General features: G+C 32.4%; 1 pseudogene; it reads left to right on the top strand.

Annotated features, from left to right (window-relative positions):
- The first annotated feature begins 8,323 nt into the window (after positions 1 to 8,323).
- LOC124083685 (dnaJ homolog subfamily C member 24-like) lies at positions 8,324 to 8,849 on the top strand (annotated as a pseudogene).
- Positions 8,850 to 21,649: the final 12,800 nt, after the last annotated feature.

The raw sequence follows: 21,649 nt of genomic DNA, 5'->3' as shown, positions 1-21,649 counted from the left end.
TCTAGGACTTGTCTAGGTCTTTGTAAGGCTTTCCCAATATCTTCCCAACATTCTCATGACCCCCAACCCTCAAGGAGGTTCCTTCAGAAAGACAACTAGTAGACTGGACAACTGAAAACCGCTGGATTGGAAAATTGTTACATTTAATTCTAACTAAAATGTTAAACATCAACGTTGCCATGTTTAATGGTGGTCCTGAATCATTGTATTTTGTGCTTTGAAGTCTGATATCTAGGAGCACATCAAGAAAGCTGTGGGGGTTGGGGTTGTAGCTCATTGGTAGAACATTTGCCCACCATGTGTGAGGCACTGGGTTTGATTCTCAGAACCACATATAAATAAACAAAATAGAGCTTCATTGACAACAACAATTTTTTTAAATTAAGACAGAATATTAAAAATAAAAAGAAAAGGAAGCTGGGCCAGCAAATATGATTGTCAGATGGCAGAGGTGGAGCCCTGTGCTGACCACAGTGCTGAGACCTGCCCCTCAGTGTGGCTTCATAGCCACAGGCTCATTCTTCGGACTGTGGTTTTCAAATGGAATTCAGTACTGCAACAGCAGCAGGAGAACACTAGGATTCCTGAAGGCCTGCCTTGCTCCTCCAACAAAAACAGCTTTGCTTATTGTGCCATATGTGTGAGTTCATCAAAACAAAGGATTCTGAGCCCATAAAATTTGAAAGCCACTGTACGGTGTCATCACTGTTCTCTTTTTGCTCACAGCTCATCCATGTGTGTCCTGCTGCACTTTTATCTGGCAGGGTCAGTGCAGCATCAGTGACAGGAGCAAACAATTTCGACGTTTTCGCAAAGATTGTTCTTACCCTTCCTGGAAGCCTGATAGACAGTCTGTATGGTAAGGACATTCTGATGTCTTTGTCCTGATACAATTTACTGTGTTCATATAGCATTTTGAAAGCACACTCAGTTTTTTCTCATTTGTTCCTTCTTCAGAACCTATGGCAAAAATAAGGAAGTCATAATTTTTTTACTTTGAAACCAAGGCTAGGAGAATATATGTACTTTACTAGAAATAAAAAGCTGATAAGCGGAAGAAAAGAGACTAAGTCCTCTAAGCAACATTATTTGGACAGAAAAAAAAATAGTCTAGGACAAGGAGGATAAAGATGAAGGCTTTTTTGTATTATTATTATTTAATTTTTCTTGCAAATGTACTTTACTTCTGTATTTCACAGAATATATATGTATGCACATATGCATACACATGTATGAAATAATATATACAAGAAAATATTCTCAGAGAATTAAATGCATTCATGCAGCCAATATTTCACAATGAAAATGTCACTTTACTCTTCAGAAACCTGGGTGGCATGTTTTTTAACACAAATATTTCAGAACCCTATATTTTATGCTTACTTATAAATTTTTGAATTAAGCTTAAGAACATGTGACTCCCTCAGACAAGATATTCAAAATCAGGAAAATTACAAGAGGAGGGACACACGATCCACCTACCTAGGTGAGGAGTGTTGAAGGAAGCGGAAGTGACCCACAGGACTACTGATGATGCTGTCTTATGATGAGAGCCCTCTATGGTATTGCTCCATTTCATTTACTGCTTTGGATATTCTCTCACCTTGGGTATTCTCTCACAGTACCATAGGAATCTATAGTCCATCTACTTTTTGAAGGTGCTCTAAAGAAGTCAGAAAATGAATACTGTTTGAGTCCACACAATCTCACACACTTTGAAATAGGATGTGTCTTTCGAAGTCAAGAATCTAACTAGCAGATTTTCGGACCCTGCCATGTTAAGTGAAGAACTTTCCCCTGGAGTGACTACTGTCTTCGGTCTCTGTAAATTTAAGATGGCAAATCAACTCAATTTGCAAAATCAGTTATTTTTGCTTGTACATTTTACAACTCCCCTCCCCCAGTTGATGTTCTAAAAGCAGATGCTGTGCATCTTCATTTTTATCTAAGCCAGGGGTTAGAATTACCAATAATTTTCAAATTAAAGATGAAATAAAATATACAAGTTTTAAGTCTCCTAAACTTTTCTTTGTGATTATTATAATATGTGTGTAACAAAATACATAAATAACTACTATGTTATCTCATAGTTAATATTTTCCCTGTCTGTACCTTTCTGTCTTAAAACAGAACCCACAGGGGACATAGCCTAAACACTCAGGTTGAGTAAAGAAAGGTATTGCTCCATTTCATTAACCTTTTTGGGCATTCTCTCACTCATTGAAAAGAATTGTTGTGCCCTATTGCAGACAAAGCTCTGCTAAGCATTGAGCATAAAATAAAATGAATAGCAAAAGGGACTATATTCTCATTAATTATACAGTCAGATTTTTAGGCATTCCCACAGCCTATTTATTTATTTTTATTTTACAGAAAATTCTAACAAATATATATATATATATATATATATATATATATATATATATATATCTCACATTCATTACTGAACAGAAATATCAAATCACAAAAAAAAGGACTACCAGAAATTATAGTAAGAGTAGAGGAAAAAGAAGAACTAGCAAGGAAGAAGAGAGAAGCCTTAAGATTCATTTGTTCATCAAGAAAGATCTATCTTAATAAATCTTTGGTATAAAAAATTGTAATCAGAATTTTTTAATAACAGCAAAAAAAAATGCCATGAGGCTTTAGAACACAAGATTTGTAATGTTAAGCATCAAATGAAAAATTTTTTAAAAAAGTGAGTCAAGCATTCCATCTCAAAAAGCTATCTAAAAAAATAAGAAAAGCAGAAGACAGGGATTAAACTAAAGGTTAAAATTTATGAATCATAAATGAGAAAAGGAGTATAACCAATAAATAAAACCAATAGTTGGGCTCCTAAAAATAAAATAATAAAACAATAATTAAAAATGAAATAATAAAATTATTATTGATGTGATTAGTTAAAACAACAGAGAAATCACAAATACATAAACAAAATATAATGGAAGAAAAGCATAAACAAAAGAAATTAAATATTTCTTTTTAAAAAAAGACATACCCAACATAATACACTGTTCTAACTTAACACTCATTAATGAAATATAAACATGTACTATTCATTCAAATATATAATTAAAAGTGCAATTTAAAAATTCATTCTTTTTGTATGCAATTCCTAATGAATCTAATAATTGAACTTAGGAGAGAACAAATATGTAGCTTCTTATGAATAATACACATTTCAGAAGGAATAAACAGACTCTCATAATCTGTCCCTGAGAAAAAAGTCAGTACTTCATACAATTTTCATAAAGAATCTTATGTACTGCATTTAGCTCAAAATAGACAATGGAAATAACTGTGAAGAAGCTGGGCTTGGTGATGCATGCGTATAATCCGAGTGGCTCCAGTGGCTGTCAGGAGGATAGTGAGTTCAAAGCTAGCCTCAAGAAAAGCGAGGTGCTAAGCAACTCAGTGAGACCCTGTCTCTAAATAAAATACAAACACTGAGTTCAATCCCCAGTACCTAAAACAAAACAAAACAAAACAAAAAGAACTTGTTATCTGTTGTGTTTTGGCAGTGTCTAGGAAATGGAGACAACATTTGAAAAATGGAAATAAATATCTCAATTTTCCTAGGGCTTACCTTCTGTAGCAGGCAAATAAATAAACACATACATTTGAGAAGATTTAATATAAGGTAAAGATGTATAAAGAATAATTATTATTACAGCCAACACTTTTCTAACACTACATTCTAAAAATTATTTCAAGTATTTTAACTATAATAATTCAGTTAATTACACATCCCTCTGGGATAAAAATTTTGTTTTTCCTATTTTATAAAACATAAAATTGAGGCACCTCCACAACAGCAATTTTTTGCACAAGCAAACATACAATGTGCAAACATATAGTTGTTCTAGTCGAAACCTCAATGAGTATCCTGCTAACTAGCACTCTCACCTCATACTTCTGGTCACCCTTGGGGATTCTTCAAGAAAAGGGACTTCGTAGGCTTTGCACAAGATAATTTGAAGAGCACTGATTGAGAAAAACTCATTTCCTGTGATGTTGAATAGGTATTATGGTACCTACTCATTCTACCCTAAAGAACTAATGGATTTTTACACATTTTTTTCCCTTCCATCTTTTCTTGTTATCTTTCTCTGAAGTGAGTCGGGAATAAGCTATCCCTGTTTTATAAGTAAGTTTAAAGAGGCATAAAAATGAAACAATGTGACTAGAACTGTTTTTACCAGGTAATGAGACTCATTGAACCATAAAACTAGAAATGTTCTCCTATTCTTCTTTCTGAATACCAACTAGAATAAGTCATTCATTTAACTAAAAACAGATACTCTAGAGAAGGTCATTTCATACTTGTGCAGAAATATTTTCAACTTGGGATTTTCATCCTCTGCTGATATTTATTGTACATTTATTATGCAATTCATCACCAAATTAGAAGCCAACATCACAGAGAAACATCTAGCTAAGAATACAAGGATTAAAATCTAGTTAAAAATTTTTTTGATGTATTTTACATTCCAATTAGTGTGTTGCTGCTTTTATTGGAAATGAATGAATGAATGAATGAATAGATGAGTAAAAAAAGGATGGAAAGATGAATGGATGACCTTCAGATGAATGGATAAAGGAATGTGTGCAGACAAACTACCATGGAAAGTAAAGATAGGAAGGTCACTAGTGCCTAAATAATGCCACATCATTACAGTTGATTAAACAGTTTACTGTTAAGTGTTTAGGAAGAAAAGAAAAGAAATTCTGGACATTTTTAAAAGGTTTTTAATGTAACTAATAATCTGAAAGGAATAAATTATTAAATATCTCTAGAATAACCATCAAAATAAATCCACATGTTTTGATAAGCATATTGGGATCAAAAAAGTGAGAGAGAAAGTTGGTGAGAGAATCAAGGAAAAAAATAAAGAGTGCCTTCACTACCAGGTTGAAGCATTTAGAATTTCTCTTCTACACACACCATTGCAGATTTGGGTCTTTATTTGCTTTTGTTTTGGGGTTCTTGGGGAATTTATATTTGAATTTTTTTCTTCATGCCATCATTTTAATTTTTTTTAAATTTGTTCTAATTAGTTATATATAACAGGACAATGCATTTTGACACATTGTACACAAATGGAGCACAACTTCTCCTTCCTCTGGCTAGACATGGTGCACTGTCACACCAGTAGTGTAAATCATATATGTTCATAATGGTCCATCTCATTCTGTCATCCTTCCCATCTCTATACCCCCTTCCCTCCTCTCACTCCCCTCTGCACAATCCAAAGTCTCTTCATTCTCCCCACCCCAATTATAGATTAGCATTCACTTATCAGAGAAAACAATCAGCCTTTGGCTTGTTGGGTTTGGCTTATTTTACTTAGAATGATAATCTCCATTTCCATGTATTTACCTAAAAATGCCATAATTTCATTTTTCTTTAAGGCTGAGTAATATTCCATTGTGTATATGTACCACATTTTCTTTATGCATTCATCTGTTGAGGGATATCTAGGTTGGTTCTGTAGTATAGTTATTGTGAATTGAGCTGCTATAAACATTGATGTGGCTGTGTCACTGTGGTATGCTAATTTTAAGTCCTTTCGGTGTAAACCAAGGAGTGGGATAACTGGGTCAAATGGTGGTTCCATTCCAAGTTTTCTGAGGAGTCTCCATACTGCTTTCCATATTGCACCAAATTGCAGTCCCACCAACAAAGTTTGAGTGTAACTTTTCCCCACATCCTCACCAACACTTATTGTAGTTTGTATTCTTGAAAATTACCATTTCCACTGCAATTAAAGAAATGAAATTCAAAAGTACTCTAAGATTTCATCTCACTCAAGTCAGAATGGCAACTATCAAGAATACAAACAACAATATTTAATTTATTTTTAAGAATAATATATGCCAGCTGATATCTTGGGAAGAGTCCATACATAAATGGTGAAAGATTAAGAGTGAAAAAATATACTATATTTCATCCAAAGATCACCAGTTTTCCTACCCTTTTCTCTACTTCTTAGAAAGGTGGCCAAGCAACCTAAAATAGACTCACCTTATTATGCATACTCCAAACACTCATTTTTTTCACTCTGTTTTATCTGATGTCTACTTCTTTATTTTATGTTTCCTATTAGAATATGTGCTCCAATAAGGCAGAAAATATAACTTGTTTACTGTTTTATTTCTAGTCCTTAAAATGTTCTTAGCACAAGGTAAGTACTCGGAAAGCATTTGTTTTTGAAAGAATGAATTTTATTAATAATGAACTATTTTACTGAAAAATACACAAATCTGTAAATTCAGTTATAGTGCACATTTTAGTTTATAAATCATTAAATCAATAGTCCCTTAGAAATTACAAACCTTAGTTAATTATTTAGCATATATTTGACATTTTAATATTATGAATTATCTCACAAAGCACCTGAAAAGAATCAAACTAGCCAACGACTGTCTTGGCAACAAATTGTTGAACTGGTAGAAAACTTACTGTGGCTATGATACTTGACTCAATGGTATCACAAATTCTAAGAAAAGATACAAATAAAATATAAATTAAAACTTATATGCAGTAATTAAAAGTTGTTTTCAACAAATCAATGATTTGTCAACATCGGAAAAGAATTTTCAACAAAGCTCACATCTCTGAATAATTCCTATCTGTACTTTCATAGTTTTTTATGTGGTATAATTCAGAATTTCAGTTCTGTTTTAAATAACATAATTGAAAATTCAGCAAAAAGAACCCATCATTTGGATTATAAAATTCTTGCTTGAATAAAAATTCTTTGAAGAGTGAGATAATTGTGTTTTCAAGAAATAATTAATAAAATATGAAATGTGTTTGTTGTATAATATTGTTTATGACAACAAAGGAGGAATGTTTATGGTATAAAATTAAATAACAAATAAAAATGCTTTATCTGTTTATGTAGTGTGGTTCCTTTTTAGTCTGAAACAAATATGTATGTGTGTGTTTGTGTGTCTATATTGATTCAATAAATGAGAAAAAAAATGACCAAAAAATACACTACAGTATGATTTGTCTCTGGGTATCGGATTTTAGATGATTACATTTATTTTCTAGAATTGTATGTTTTATAATACTTTCTATAAAACACATTATATTAATAATATTTTGTTATAAATATGCCAATTCTATTTAAAGTCAAAAAGCAAATTAAATAATGTAGTCAAATGTTGACAAAGTACAAAAAGAAAAGCAAATTTCACAACACAAAACTTAGCAATTAATAATTTTAAAAAATATTTGCTATTATAAAGTATAAGAAACATATAAAGATTATATAGACAAGCAACAACATTTAAGTACACAAACATAATGGGGCTGGGATGTAAACAAGCAACAACATTTAAGTATACAAACACAATGGGGCTGGGGTTGAGGCTCAGTGGTAGCGCACTTGTGTAGCACGTGCAGGGCACTGGGTTGGATCCTCAGAACCACAAAATTAAATTAAAGGTATTGTGTCCAACTAAAACCAAAATAAAATGTGTGTGTGCGTGTGTGTGTGTGTGTGTGTATACACACACACACAAATACAAATATGAGACCTGGCCAGAAGAAGAATCGTGGACTGTGGATTGTAAATCTGCATAGACTTTTAAAAAAAAGAGCCAGACATGGCTCCTCTCTTAGCACTAATAAGACTTGGATGAATTATTTATTAAATTGAAACCTAGCTCCAAGTCTACCTCTTATAGGTTTCCCTCATGGATAACCAAATTTTCTGGCAAGAAAAAGAGTAATAAATCAAAAGTCCATCCATCACATTTGTTTAAACCTAGTCTTCTGGTTCAAGTATTATGTGAAAATATTTATCCTCAGGACTTTCAGAAACTGGCTGTCCTCATCTTAGTCCCTCTCATGGCAGTTCCATTGGTCCAGAACTCCATCCAAATGAGTCCTATAGCTGCCAAACACCATCCCCAAGAAAACAAAATATTAAGGGAAAAAACACTAAGTTGCAAAAACAATCACTTTATATTTGAAGCCAAAGACTTAGATGGACAATTTCTGATTCCTCAACTCTAATGGCCACTCCAGAAACTATAGATCAAGTGATAGGATATCAAAAGCAGCAATGTAATTATGTTATACCCATAATCTCATTAAGATGCACTACACTTTCATAGTGTACTTCATCAAAACCCCTTCTCGAAGATTATTTGTTTCAAATGACAGACATAACACATAAATAAGCACCTTTATTTTGGGTGCTGCTGGGGATTGAACCCAGGGCCTTACACACTCTATCAACTGAGCTATATCCCCAGCCCCAATAAGCACTTTTTCTTAAGATGAAAAGATATGTCCTTTAGCTGGCAGGGAGCGGGCCTCCTTGGCTGTGTGAAGTTGGCGGATGTGAGAAGACCCACTTCTTGTTTAATGGATGATGGCATTTGAGCAGTTATCAAAAAAGGATTGGTACAGCATTCTGGGGGCAGACCAGTCTGCAGATATGTCAGACCTAAAACAAAAGTATCAAAAGCTCATACTGATGTATCATCCAGATAAACAAAGTACAGATGTGCCAGCAGGGAAAGTGGAGGAATGTATACAAAAGTTCATCAAAGTTGACCAAGCATGGAAAATTCTAGGGAATGAAGAGACAAAAAAAGAGTATGACCTGCAGTGGCATGAAGATGAGCTAAGAAATTTGGGCCAAGTAGATGCTCAAGTTTATCTTGAATAAATGTCTAGGAACGAAGATGATCATTCTTTTTTTCTGAGTTGCCAGTGTAGTGGAAAATACTGTGTTCTCAAGGATGAAGCAGAAGAAGTTAACCTGATTTCTTATGACACATGTTCACTAATTATAGAACTACTTCATTATAGCTTAAATTGTTGACTACTATCGGAATATTTCAACTGTGTATTCAGACGTGATGATGAGAGGCCATTCGAGCATTAAGGAAATGGATTTTTTTTCTTCCCTATTATTTGCAAAGAAACGATAAGATTATCAAGCAGAGACCACCTTTAAAAGATTAATGTAGTTATTTATATGTACTTATAAACTATATTTACAAGTTGCCATAAAAAGGACTTGAGTTATATTTTATGGATTCCCATCTTAAAACTTTTGTTTTCTCCTTGATAGAATTATTTTTCTTTACATAAATATGTCTCTTATTGGGAAATATTGTCATCATATTCCTTTATATTTACAAAGTGTCTAACTGATAATGTTCCTAATAGGTTATAGTTATAGGCCTGTTTTATACCTATCTCAAATTCTAGTGTCATTATACTTAAATTAGAATCTCTGTGAACAATATGTGATCCCAGTTCTCCCATAATGAAGGCTGAATACGAAGAATAAAAAATGTGAAGTGACAACTAGAAAAACAGATTTGGAATAAGACTTGGCTCCAGTCCTGGCTTTCTAGTTCTAAAATTTATAAACCTCACCATCTTCAACTTTAAGTATAATTTAGGATATGGAAGCTTTAAAAAATAGTCTGAAATTGGTACATCCCTTTCCTTTTTGTTTCAGGGTGTTAAGGTTTGGTGTTAATTGCCATATTTGTGAATAAGGAACCATTTTATTGCTGTTATGATGGACTTTATAAAGTATTATTGCCTAGAATAGCCTGTAAATGTCATATTCTTAAAGATGTATTTTTCTATACATTTAATATTCTTGTACAGTCTAAATCAGAACTCATTTAAAGAACTTGATAGAATCTCTTATGGGATCACTGAAACTTTTTTAGTTAACTTCAAATGAGTGAGTCAAGCATATAACTTAGCAGCTTTTTACTTAAAATGAACTCCTGATGTTGCAGATTGAACTTATAAATAAGAATAATTACTATTCTGACTTACTATAGCTAAAGTGTAAGGCACTTTCAAGAAGAGTAGATTATTTTCACTTTACTTATATAAGACAAAAAATTTGCAAGTGAGATATAGTTATTCAGGTCCCCCTGCAAATATTTTATATATAACATAAAATTTAGATGGAACACTGATCTTGGGTTATACTTATTTTTACACAAATATTTTGAACAAGAGTTTGCAGAATGGATTGCTTTTCTTTATATTTAACAAATAACTAAAACTAAACAGCAAATAGTTTATTGGTTAATTACATGGTTTCAACTGAAGTAATAAATTCACTTGAACAGGAAACAATAATCAAGTCAAAAGAATAAATGCTTGCTAATCATCAGAAAATCAGTGGCCATTTGGGATGTCTCGTAGAAATCCCAAACCACTAAGAGGCCAGATCTGTAAAACCAAAATGGGATTGAAGAAAATTAATAAAAGTGATGTTATATCATCAAAAAAAAGACATGTCCTTTAAGAGGATTGTGAAGTCATTTTTTATAACTAATCAAAGTTTGTGAATGATCCATCTGTATTTACAATTTCTACCCCCAGGAACCTCTTAACCCAGCTTCTTTCAATATTGTGGCAAGGATGACCTGCTAATTCATGATCAGATCTGATGTCCAAAGCAGAAAGGAAACTTCTAGCCACAATTTAGAACTGAATATTGATATGGCTGTGATTCCATCTTTGACCCTGAAAAGGAGCCTCAGATGTAAATAAATCAAGAATATAAATTGTCTAGTGGCCTGGACACACATTTGGTTTTTGTAATAGAGCAGATGAGTTTAAATTTTAGCTGAATATTCAGAAAGAATCAACCCTCTACCTGAAGGAACAGTTTAGTTATCAGTTTTAATCATTGAATTACATTTTATGACACGTTTTTCCAGTGTTCCATTCCATTGATCAGGATTAACAAACATCAAAAACTCAGTCATCTAAACTCACACTGAGAGTCTCTCTCTCCACCCCCAATTGCGGACTTTGCAAAAGATTATTTATTTTAACAGAAAATGTCATGTAATATATGGATACTGGGTTGCTAACCCAGGGTTACCTTATCCAAAACTTTGTTTCAATAATTTAAATATATTTTTGTATTTTGATATTCTCTTCTCTCCTCTCAATTTTTATTAACACAAGTAGCATGTCTTGGCTTCATTACCCTTCGAAATGTCCTGAACTTCCTCTCCTCTGTAGTATAAACATGCATGGCTTTTCAAGATCAAGAGACTGACAGATATTAGGAGAACATATTCCATTAAAAAAAAAAAAACAGGAAAAAAAATCCATCACAGTCCTTCAAAAATTTGAAGAGCAGTTTAGCTTAGTAAGGTCCTGTTTCTGGATTCCAAGAACAAATCCAATTTAGCTCAGTCTCTAGTTGCAAATAGTCATGTAATTGAACATAATTTGTCACAATTGGTCATTCTACCTCAAGAGCAATTTAGGATTCAGCTAGTGTAAACATGTAAAAAGCTCTTGCCACATAGTTTAGCTAACAATAGAAAAGATGTACCATGACAACCATAATAATATTTGTCTCTATATCTTTATTTATATTGAATACTCCCATTGCCAAATCATCACCATTTGCATAAAGGTTTGATTACTGACTCTAAGAAGTAATATTCACATTTAACTCTGCAGGGGCACATTTTTGAAACTCAGCACTTACATAGCATCTTTCACCTGAAGATTTTTTCCAAAGTGTTTGAAACTTTCTGATGATGGAGAAAACAAAGCAAAGAGAAACATATTCATCTTATTTTTGACAAGTTAATTCCCTTAGCATTGTGTCATTTGACTACATAAATCTCTTGACTCTGACATTCCTAAACATAATAAACAGAGCACATAGAAATGAAAGATAGACACACTAAAGTATTTCTTGATAAGAGAAAAAAGTAGATCATGACATTTAATTTAGTTGTTATCTTTCACTAAAGTAAAAATTCCCTGAACAAGGATAGTAGACTCAACAATATTGAGTGCATTATCAGAAATCGTTAAATGTTAAGAAAAAACAGCAATAAGACAGCAGTTTTTCCTAATTATCTGGTCCTAGGCCATCTTCACAACATGACTTTCTGCAATAGCAATAACTTCTTGAAATTCATGACTTAGTGATACATCTACAATAGCATGGTATAAATAATAGTAAAAATAGTAACAATGCATCCCTGTTCCTTGAGTTATGCCAATGTACCAGACTCAAGGTGGCCCACCTTGCAAATATTCACTTTACAAACACAACCCTAAACACAATCCAATCAGACCAGTGCTATTATTTGTTGGGATTAATTGATGAGACTGTGGGATATAGAGAGAAATCAGTAAGATTCAAACTCACCTGAGTTTGCCTCTGATTACAAACATTGAGCTCTTTATTCTGTCTAAAAGTATTAAGCAATAGTCATTCAGAAAATCTGTATTAATATTAAAAGAATTTTAAATGAATTAAATTTTAAAATATTTTAAATAGTTAAAGCTTCTAAAAGTTTTTGCATATACTCTTAACTAAAAAGTTAATATTGTTTTCTCAAAATCCATATATAATCCATTTTGTATTTCCCTTCTGCCTTAATATTCTATAGATCATGTTTATTTAATAAGGCAATATTACTCTTTTTCAGCCAGCAAAACTTAGCTTTGCTAATTTAGTAGAAAGTTTTCATAAAGGTGGATAAGGTCTGAGGTTTTGTATGACATTAATATAATACTTAAGGATGTCTTCTGTTGCACAATATGCAAAAAAGCATATAATGTATATTACTCTGAATAACCTGATATTCTGAGGATACATCTTCATGCCATTACAGACAAATAAAAGCAGGCAATATGTAAAATAAAATGAACAAGGGGCTATCTTAGAGAACCATTTATATCCTTTTCCTTATATTTCCTAGCTTGGAAATCCTCTATCTTTATATATTTTATCTGGTCAATAGGTAAGACATCAAGTGCAGAGCAGGAACATATTGGATAAATTTAGTAATCGTTGTATTTTATGAGGTACCAATTCTCTCCTCTATTGGAATATCCACTATTTTGCCTCAATGTAACAAAATGATAATATTTGACTATAGCTCTAAATGCATCTCAGAATAGGTTAATTCCATACCTTTCATAGGCACCAGGAAAATTAAAATCGTAAACTCCATTAAGCTAGAATTGGTCAATTGTTTTATCCATAGAACTATTAATAACATATGGGAAATACTACAGAATTCTACACTGCTGCACATTTAACACTAAGAAGTTAATGTAGTTCTTTAAAACCATCATGAAACTGTAAATTACAAAACATTACATATACAAGGCAGAATTTTTATGTTGGGCTATTTACAATAAAGCATTATTTTTTTTAAAGAGAGAGAGAGAATTTTTTAATATTTATTTTTTAGTTTTCACTGGACACAACATCTTTATTTTATTTTTATGTGGTGCTGAAGATAGAACCCAGCGCCCCATGCACACCAGGCGAGCGCACTACTGCTTGAGCCACATCCCCAGCCCAATAAAGCATTATTTTAAACATCAATTTTAAAATGTAAGAATATAGTTCCCATAGACGATATCAAGTTAAATGCACTAGAATTACAAGACAATAGAATGGGCAAGGGGAAAAAAAAAGAAGCTGCTTTAGGCCTCTCTATAAATTTGTTCCTTCCCACCTTCCTTCTGTATTACGATTGTTAGGTTTACAATAGAGCATCAGGAAAGTGACCATACACGCTGGTGTCCTTGGAACAATCCTGATTTATATCAATTATGTGTAAAAAGCTAGAAATACTTTCCTTCATATGACTTGGAAGATAAATTATACAGGTACTCTGGGTAACACCAGTTCAAGGTCTGATGGATTATAGATTCCTTATACCCTAAATTCCTGATAGTCATAAATTTCTCTTTTATAGCTTCTAACCCTTTATCTCTGTCTGCTATGGCTAATTGAGTTCTTCTTAAAGTATCTGAAGTAAAGGACCAGTACTTTTTTTCCAATTCATTGTTTATAATATTTTTTATAATATAATGAGATAGATCATTAGAAAAAAAGTAGAATAAAAAAGAGAAAAGACAAGCTTCAGTTTTTTCATCTTAGGTTCAACAACCTGAAATGATTCTGTCTCTGGGCAACTTGGGAGGCTAAGACAGGAGGATCATGAATTCAAGGCCTGCCTCAGCAACTTAGTGAGGCCCTGTCTCAAAATAAAAAGGGCTGGGGAGGTAGCTTAGTGGTTAAATACCCCTGAGTTAAATCCCTGATACTAAAATAAAACAAAACTATTCTGTCAACTTCTTATAAAATAGTCTAAATGCTGGCTATCAGGGTCTACTGATCTCTTCTCAGTCTGGTAACAGTTCATAGAATTACACTGGCCCACAGACTACATCTAAATAAGTCCTAGTATAGTCTATTTCCTCAAACTTATCTTCCAATTAGCTAACTCCATCCAGATATGTATCAAATATACTTCAAATATAACCATGTAGTTTCATTAATTACATTATTTTTAGAATTTCCATATTGCTTTTTAAAAATTCCCCTGTTCTTGACTTATGATTTAATTCCTTCCTTCATTTCTCTGAACACTCTCAATTAACTTAAATTCTTTAATATTTTATACTATGCTGACTGGTCCTCATTTGATTCATACTTCAGACCCTGAGCTCTTCTTCATCTGAAATTGATTTCCCTCGAGGTCCCTGTGTGGTTTAGATTATAGAAGCTGTTTACAAAGGATGACTCTGACATTTCTGCAAGCCATTTTTCCTTAGGGTTTGTGCACATGTCTAAATGTCCCTTCCTTTATTCTGGTTCCTGAATATTTCCTGATACAATTTTATGTGCTCAACTTTTTCAAAATTTTAATTTGTTTGATGTTTATTCTTACAATATCATTTCATTCTGCTAAATTGAAGAATAGGTTGTATATATTCTGTTATTGATCATTTAAATGTTTAACTAATAAATATTAATGTACTGAATAAAGACATCTTCAAAAGTAGCAAGAATAGCATTATGAAGAAAAGCTAGTGTAAAGGATTGTAGAGAAATTTATACTGTTAAACAAATGTCTGACAAACAGTGACTTCAAGTGTGTAATCAGTACCTATGATTGATTTTTACTGTGAAGACCATATCCCCAAATAGTAAATTTTTGACAGTTCCAAAATAAGTAATAAGTACCACATTTGGGGTACAAAATAAGTACAAAAACATGAAGTTGGATTGGGGTAAAAAAAATAAAGAAAAATATTAGAGGTATTCAAGTACCTATTTGTAAGGTATGACAAAGAAATTTTCTCCCAGATAGGGTGATCTTTGGATAGAAAATGTTTCATCCATATCTAATTGTTCTGAATGGGATTACATCATACTAAAAAGCTTTTGCAAAGAAAAAAAAACAGATTGAAGTGAAAATCTTCAATGGGAGAACATATTTGCTAACTATATATCTGATGAAGGATAAATATCCAAAATATATAAGGAACTCAATACCACAAAATCAAAAATTTGGGGCCTGAGAAAATAGCTCAGTGGTAAAATGATTATCTAACATGTGCCATGCCCAGAGATTAATTCCCAGTCCTGCAAAAAGCAAAACATTCAAAAAGCTTGATTAGACAATAGGAAAAATACCTGAATATATATTTCTCAAAAGAATGCCTGCAAATGGCCAACAAGCATATAATAAAGAAATGCTCAATATCACTAATCCTTAGGAAAATGCAAATTAAAACCATTTAGGTTATCATATAATAGCAATTAGTATGGAGAGATAACAAATGTTAGTGAGGGTGTGGAGAAGTGGGTCCCTGCACACTGTTGATGGGAATGTAATAAGTAGAACCATTGTGGAAAATAGTGTGGCAGTTCCTTAAAATAAAAATATAAATGGAAGTAGCAAATGATCCAGCAATTTCACTACAGTGTATATATCCAAAGGAAATGAAACCAGTATGTCAAAAGACAATTGTACACCCATAATAATTACAATATTATTCACAATAGTCAAGATATTGAATCATCCTAAGGGTTCTTCATTGAATGAGTGGCTAAATAAAATGTGGTTCATAATGGCAGAGAAAGAATGAAATCCTGTGGTTAAACCTGGAGAACAGTATATCAACTAAAATGAGCCATGTCCAGATAAATACTGCGTGATCTCATTCATATGTAGTATCAAAAAAGGTTTATCTCATATAAGTTGAGAGTAGAATGATGGTTACAGGGGATAAGGGGCTATTGAGGAGGTAGAGGTCAAATGATACAAAAAAGCCACTTAGATATGGAAATAAAATTCAAAATATTTATTATACAACATGGTGACTACAGTTAATAATATATTTTTGGAAAATGCTGAGAGTGGAAAAAGTGTTCTTACCACAAAAATAACAGCTATATGCCATAATACATATGTTAATTAGCTAGATTTAGTCTTTCATAGTATATCTACTTCAAAAACATTGTACTGTACATGGTAAACACATAGAATTTTACTTGCCAATCTCTTAATATTTTTTTAAATCTACTTATCCTTAAAATTCTGATAATGCCAATTTATAGTCATTTTTTGGTCAAGATACAGTAATTCTTTATCCTAATGTTTTGATGGCCTGTTTTCATGCTGCTACACCTTCTGTTAATATATTAATCCTTTCTAGATAAGTGTGGGAACTTTAGAGTTGTATCATCCTGATAAATGTTAAAATTTATCTTTATCATCTTTCTCAAAATCTTCTATTAGAAAGCTGTTTTTATCATGGAGAGATTCTCCTGGTTATTCTAATTTTGTGCTTCAGTGGAACTTCCAACATAAATTCTACTTCCTTGGGACATGGTGACTTCTTTACATGTTATTACCTGGTAATAAAGGTGTACTCTGGAGCAGATGTGAAGGCTTGGATTTTAATCCCATGCGTACTTCTGTTAAGTTATATAACTTTGGAGAAGTCACTCCAACTGCTGTAAGTGAGTTTTCACATGTGTAGGAAGAGAGAAATGGACTAAAATTGTTTTATTCTTCTACATTTCTAAAACTTTATATTTTCAAAGACCTTTAGCTATTTATTTATTATTCATTACATTTTATTTTCATAAGATGCTAACAAGGCTTTTTGTTACATGGTTAACATATAAACCTGTGCTATTTTTGCAACATTCCCTCTTAAATATGTAATTAGATTTTATTCACTCACTCTATCTTTCTCATTGATGCAGAAAGCAGAATTTGTTTATTGTGGAACAATATTACTCTAATTTTGGTGATTTAGATGAGACAATGATTCATATTCCCAAGTTTTCTGTTTACACATTTTAGTTTCATATGATAAAAACTCAAAAATATAATTCCTTATACAAGATAGAGGTTCACTTCTATACTGCATGTTTTAAAATCTATGTATAGCAGTTTTGTGCATCACAAATAATCCAACTTCCCTTATCTGTGGATTCTACTATCCCTTTAATTGTAAAGACCAAAGGAAAATATTCACTCCTTTCATTTGGTCTTTCAACCCTCAGAAAGAAAAGTATTTTCATTTAAAAAATGGTTTCCTGTAAACTTTTACTTAGATATGGAGATTTGATTGGACTCAGGAAAACATTTTTAGCAGGGAAATTTCATAGGTGAGGTTGCATGTTCACATTATATCACATCAGGAGGCACATAATGTCAGGTTGTTCCTTATTAGTAACACAGGAGAGACCATTTAGTTAAATTAATGGCAGCTCTCTATTATATGGTACAGTGCTCTCTTGCAGTTAATAGTGGATCTGAATACTTGTGCTTTGACACCACGCTGATGTGCCCCTGTCCCCTACAACTTTTTACCTCATGATGATGGTCTCCTTTGATGATTCTTGCCTAATAGTTATTATACTGAGGTTCACAATATGTTATTTGCCTGATTCTCTTATCTCTCTCTCATTTATTAACCAGCATTCTCCTATAAAAACAAGATCCTCTTGCACAATCAGATGTTCCATGGTGTGGATAGTACATTCAAAGTACCATATATTTTACGTACATTTTGAAATCTACCTTTTCCAAAGTATAAAATACCTATTCAATAACAAAATGTAGAAACTATTTTAGATGTTGTTGTTTGTAGGATATAATTCAGTCCACCATCATAATCTAGTTTAATAAATTTGTGCTTTACTGAATAAACTTTATGAATCTATAAGAAAGAACTTTCAGTGGATGAACCTCATATTTTATCTGTCTTGTCCTAGAGAAAACCAGGACTGGAAGTTCCAGCTCATCCTTTTGCTTAATGCTTCACCTGTGTGAGGTTGCTCCAACATACCCGTAAGCTGCAGTAGAACTGCTTCTCTTTCTACTTATCACAGAATAAATTGGAAGAAAACCTTCAAAACTCAAAAATGTTGCTGAGTGGGCAGGGCCAGCCTCCAGCTGAAATAAGAATTTTAGGCTTTTCACCTGATACAATTATTTATGGTCTAAAAATAGATCACAGATAACTTTTTTTGCATTTTATATAAAATCTAAACATTCAAATGAAAAAAAAAATCATGCCCTCACTTGGATTCTTAATCACATTCTCATGATGTTATTTCTCTAACTATGTTCATTGTTCTTATCAGATAATATTATCAGCATACTATAGACAATATTCATACTCACTGTACTTTAAATTATTCCTAAAACACTGAGCCTAGAGTCTATAAATAAATATATTTATAAACTTATTAAATTTATTCCATATATTTATTATTTAATTTTCAACTAATTTTTTTTCAGCTTAATTCTTTAAATGCATATATCAAAGAAAATTCTGGTCATGCCTAAATATCAAAGGATATTTTTTTGTTAACACACATGATGCCTTTACCAAAATTTATAGCATATCACAGTTAATTAAATAAAACTCTCATTAAATTTCTATTAAGCCAAGGAACTGAACAGACACTTCTCAGAAGATAATATACAATCAATCAACAGATATATAAAATAATGTTCAACATCTCTAGCTATTAGAGAAATGCAAATCAAAACTACTCTAAGATTTCATCTCAATCCAGTCAGAATGGCAGCTATTAAGAATACAAACAACAATAAATGTTGGCAAGGATGTGGGAGGGAAAGGCACACTCATACATTGCTGGTGGGACTGCAAATTGGTGCAGCCAATCTGGAAAGCAGTAGGAGATTCCTTAGAAAACTTGGAATGGAACCACCATTTGACTCAGCTATCCCACTCCTCAGTTTATACCCGAAGGACTTCAAAACAGCATACTACAGGAACACAGCTACATCAGTGTTTATAGCAGCACAATTCACAATAGCTAAATGTTTATAGCAGCACAATTCACAATAGCTAAATTGTGGAACCAACCCAAATACCCTTAAGTAGATGAATGGATAGAGAAACTTTGGTATATATACACAATAGAATATTACTCAGCAATAAAAGAGAATAAAATCATGGCATTTACAGGTAAATAGATGGAGTTGGAGAAGATAAAGCTAAGTGAAGTAAGCCAATCCCAAAAAACCAAAGGCCAAATGTTTTTTTTTTTTTTTTTGATATGAGGATGCCGACTCATAATGACAATGTGGGGGAAGCATGGAAGAAATGGAAGGAACTTTAGATAGGGCAAAAGCGGGGGAGGGAAGGGAGGGAGCATGGGAATAGGAAAGAAGGTTGGATGAGTTAGACATTATTACCCTAAGTACATATATGAAGACATGAATGGTGTGAAAATATTTAGTGTACAACCAGTGACTCGAAAAATTGTGCTCTATATGTGTAATATGAAATTAATTGCATTCTGCCATCATATATAATAAATTAAAATAAATCTATAATTTAATTTAAAAATCCCTATTAAGTAGCTAATATTGAGTCAGGACTTAGAATGGATGACGTATAACATACTAATTTTGCAAAGTCTAGTGGAGGACAGTGTATACAGCAACTAAATGTCATTTGATATAGCTATTACTCCTTGAGCATGCTATATGATACTAGAATATAAATTATTTCTTCTTAGGCAGGGGAAATTGAAGAGCCAGGGAAGATTCATAAAAGGGATTTTAAGCCAATGCAAGACTTTAAATGAAGGATCACAATAATATTTTTAAAATATTCTTCTAATGTTAACATAGACAATGATCAGGTATTGAGTACAGACGACAAAGAGGAGTATAATTAATAGCCTACTATAATAAACCAGAGACAAATGCTAATGAAGACTAGAAACAGGAATGCTGTAAGTATCTACAAAATTATCCTAAGAGCAAGAAAATAGAACTATTAGAGAACATCAAAATGCATTACACAAATTATTTTTGAGAGGAAAACTGCCTAAGTTTTAGAATATCTGAAGCATCTCTGCATAAGGAACATTAACCATATGGGCACATGGGAACTGTCTCAGAGTTACATGGAAGAGTAGTAGGGAACTCACGACTAGAAGTAGAAGTATGTAGGTTATATTTTACAGAGGCCATTTCCTGGGTATGTTAACGTGCCCAAGGTACTTAACTTTCCTTTGAATTTCCTCCCCCCAAAAGTAGAAAGATAATACTTATAACACAGATAGTTTAAAAAACGATTAAGTATTTAATAAAATTTACCTATTATTACATCAGAAGTAGTGTTGGTCTATTATGAGGCAACCTGTTTCATGGACTCTTTACCTAACATAGGCATTCTTATAATGTAGTTCTAATACCAGGAGTATCCCAGAGTTTTCATCCCATGTATAACTGCCTGAATGTGCTCAGATTTTTAAACTGAAACAAAGACTATGAAGTCCTATACTGTAACTAAGTGCAAATAAATTAGTCATTTCATTGTATAATTCTAAAATATTCATAGCTTATATGTCAGGAGACTTAAAAAGAATAAGGAATGTTTCTATTTCTAGTGTTTTTACATTACATTTCATTGAAACAGAAATTCAGTTTTTATTCTTCTAAAATGGACTTTAATTTAAAAATGGTAAATATTCTACCTCGTTACAATGAACATACTAAAAAATATACTTTAATAATTCTTTCTCTTAAAGGTTTCACCCTCATCAATGCAGAGGAACATGCTACCACACAATGTCACATTTTTTATATAGGTAATTTTCTACAATAATAAACAATAAGAATTACTAACTGCATTACGCCAAGAGAAAAACCAGGACCTCTTCAATCTGAAAATAAAATTAAGAACTTTCAAAAACCATTTTTCTTTGAAAATTAAAATGTCCCTGTAAAACACTAAGAACAATAAAGTTCCTTCAACTTTCAGAAATTTCTGGATCACTAGATCTAATGAGAGAATGGTCAGAGTTCTCATTAATATGGATAGTTTCTAGTCCTACTCTGGTGAATTCTGTAAAGTGAACAATCACATTTTATTATTTTCATCTGAATCTTGAACATAAATGAGCATGGGATCATTGTCATATTTTGTTTATTTGATTGACAAATGTAATAGTCATCTGTTTTTGCTTGTTACCCAGAGCATAAAAATAACTCACAACCTCAGTGCTCATAGAACCAAAGACAAGGAGCTCTCTTACCTGATCCAGGGAAGAGATGAGTGTGATCTCTTCCAGAACAATTAGTGACACAACCCCGGAGGTGCCAGTCAAGATTTCTTTCTTCTTGGGTATACTATTTCTGTTCATATATACATGAATTTCTCATCTTCAGTCTATAGCTAACAATAACAATTTTATTGGAAATTCATGTAAAAAAATCTATAATTTGTTGTCCTTTTTTTTAATCAGATACTCAAATGCACTGATATTTCATGCAGAATAATTTATTTAAATGC

This window comes from Marmota monax, unplaced genomic scaffold (genome assembly GCF_021218885.2).
Source record: "Marmota monax isolate L192 unplaced genomic scaffold, Marmota_monax_Labrador192_F-V1.1 WCK01_AAM20220418_F8-fsc00227, whole genome shotgun sequence".
Classification (NCBI taxonomy): Eukaryota; Metazoa; Chordata; class Mammalia; order Rodentia; family Sciuridae; genus Marmota; species Marmota monax.
Note: the sequence above shows the minus strand (reverse complement) of the source record. Positions and strands in the feature narration are given on the sequence as shown.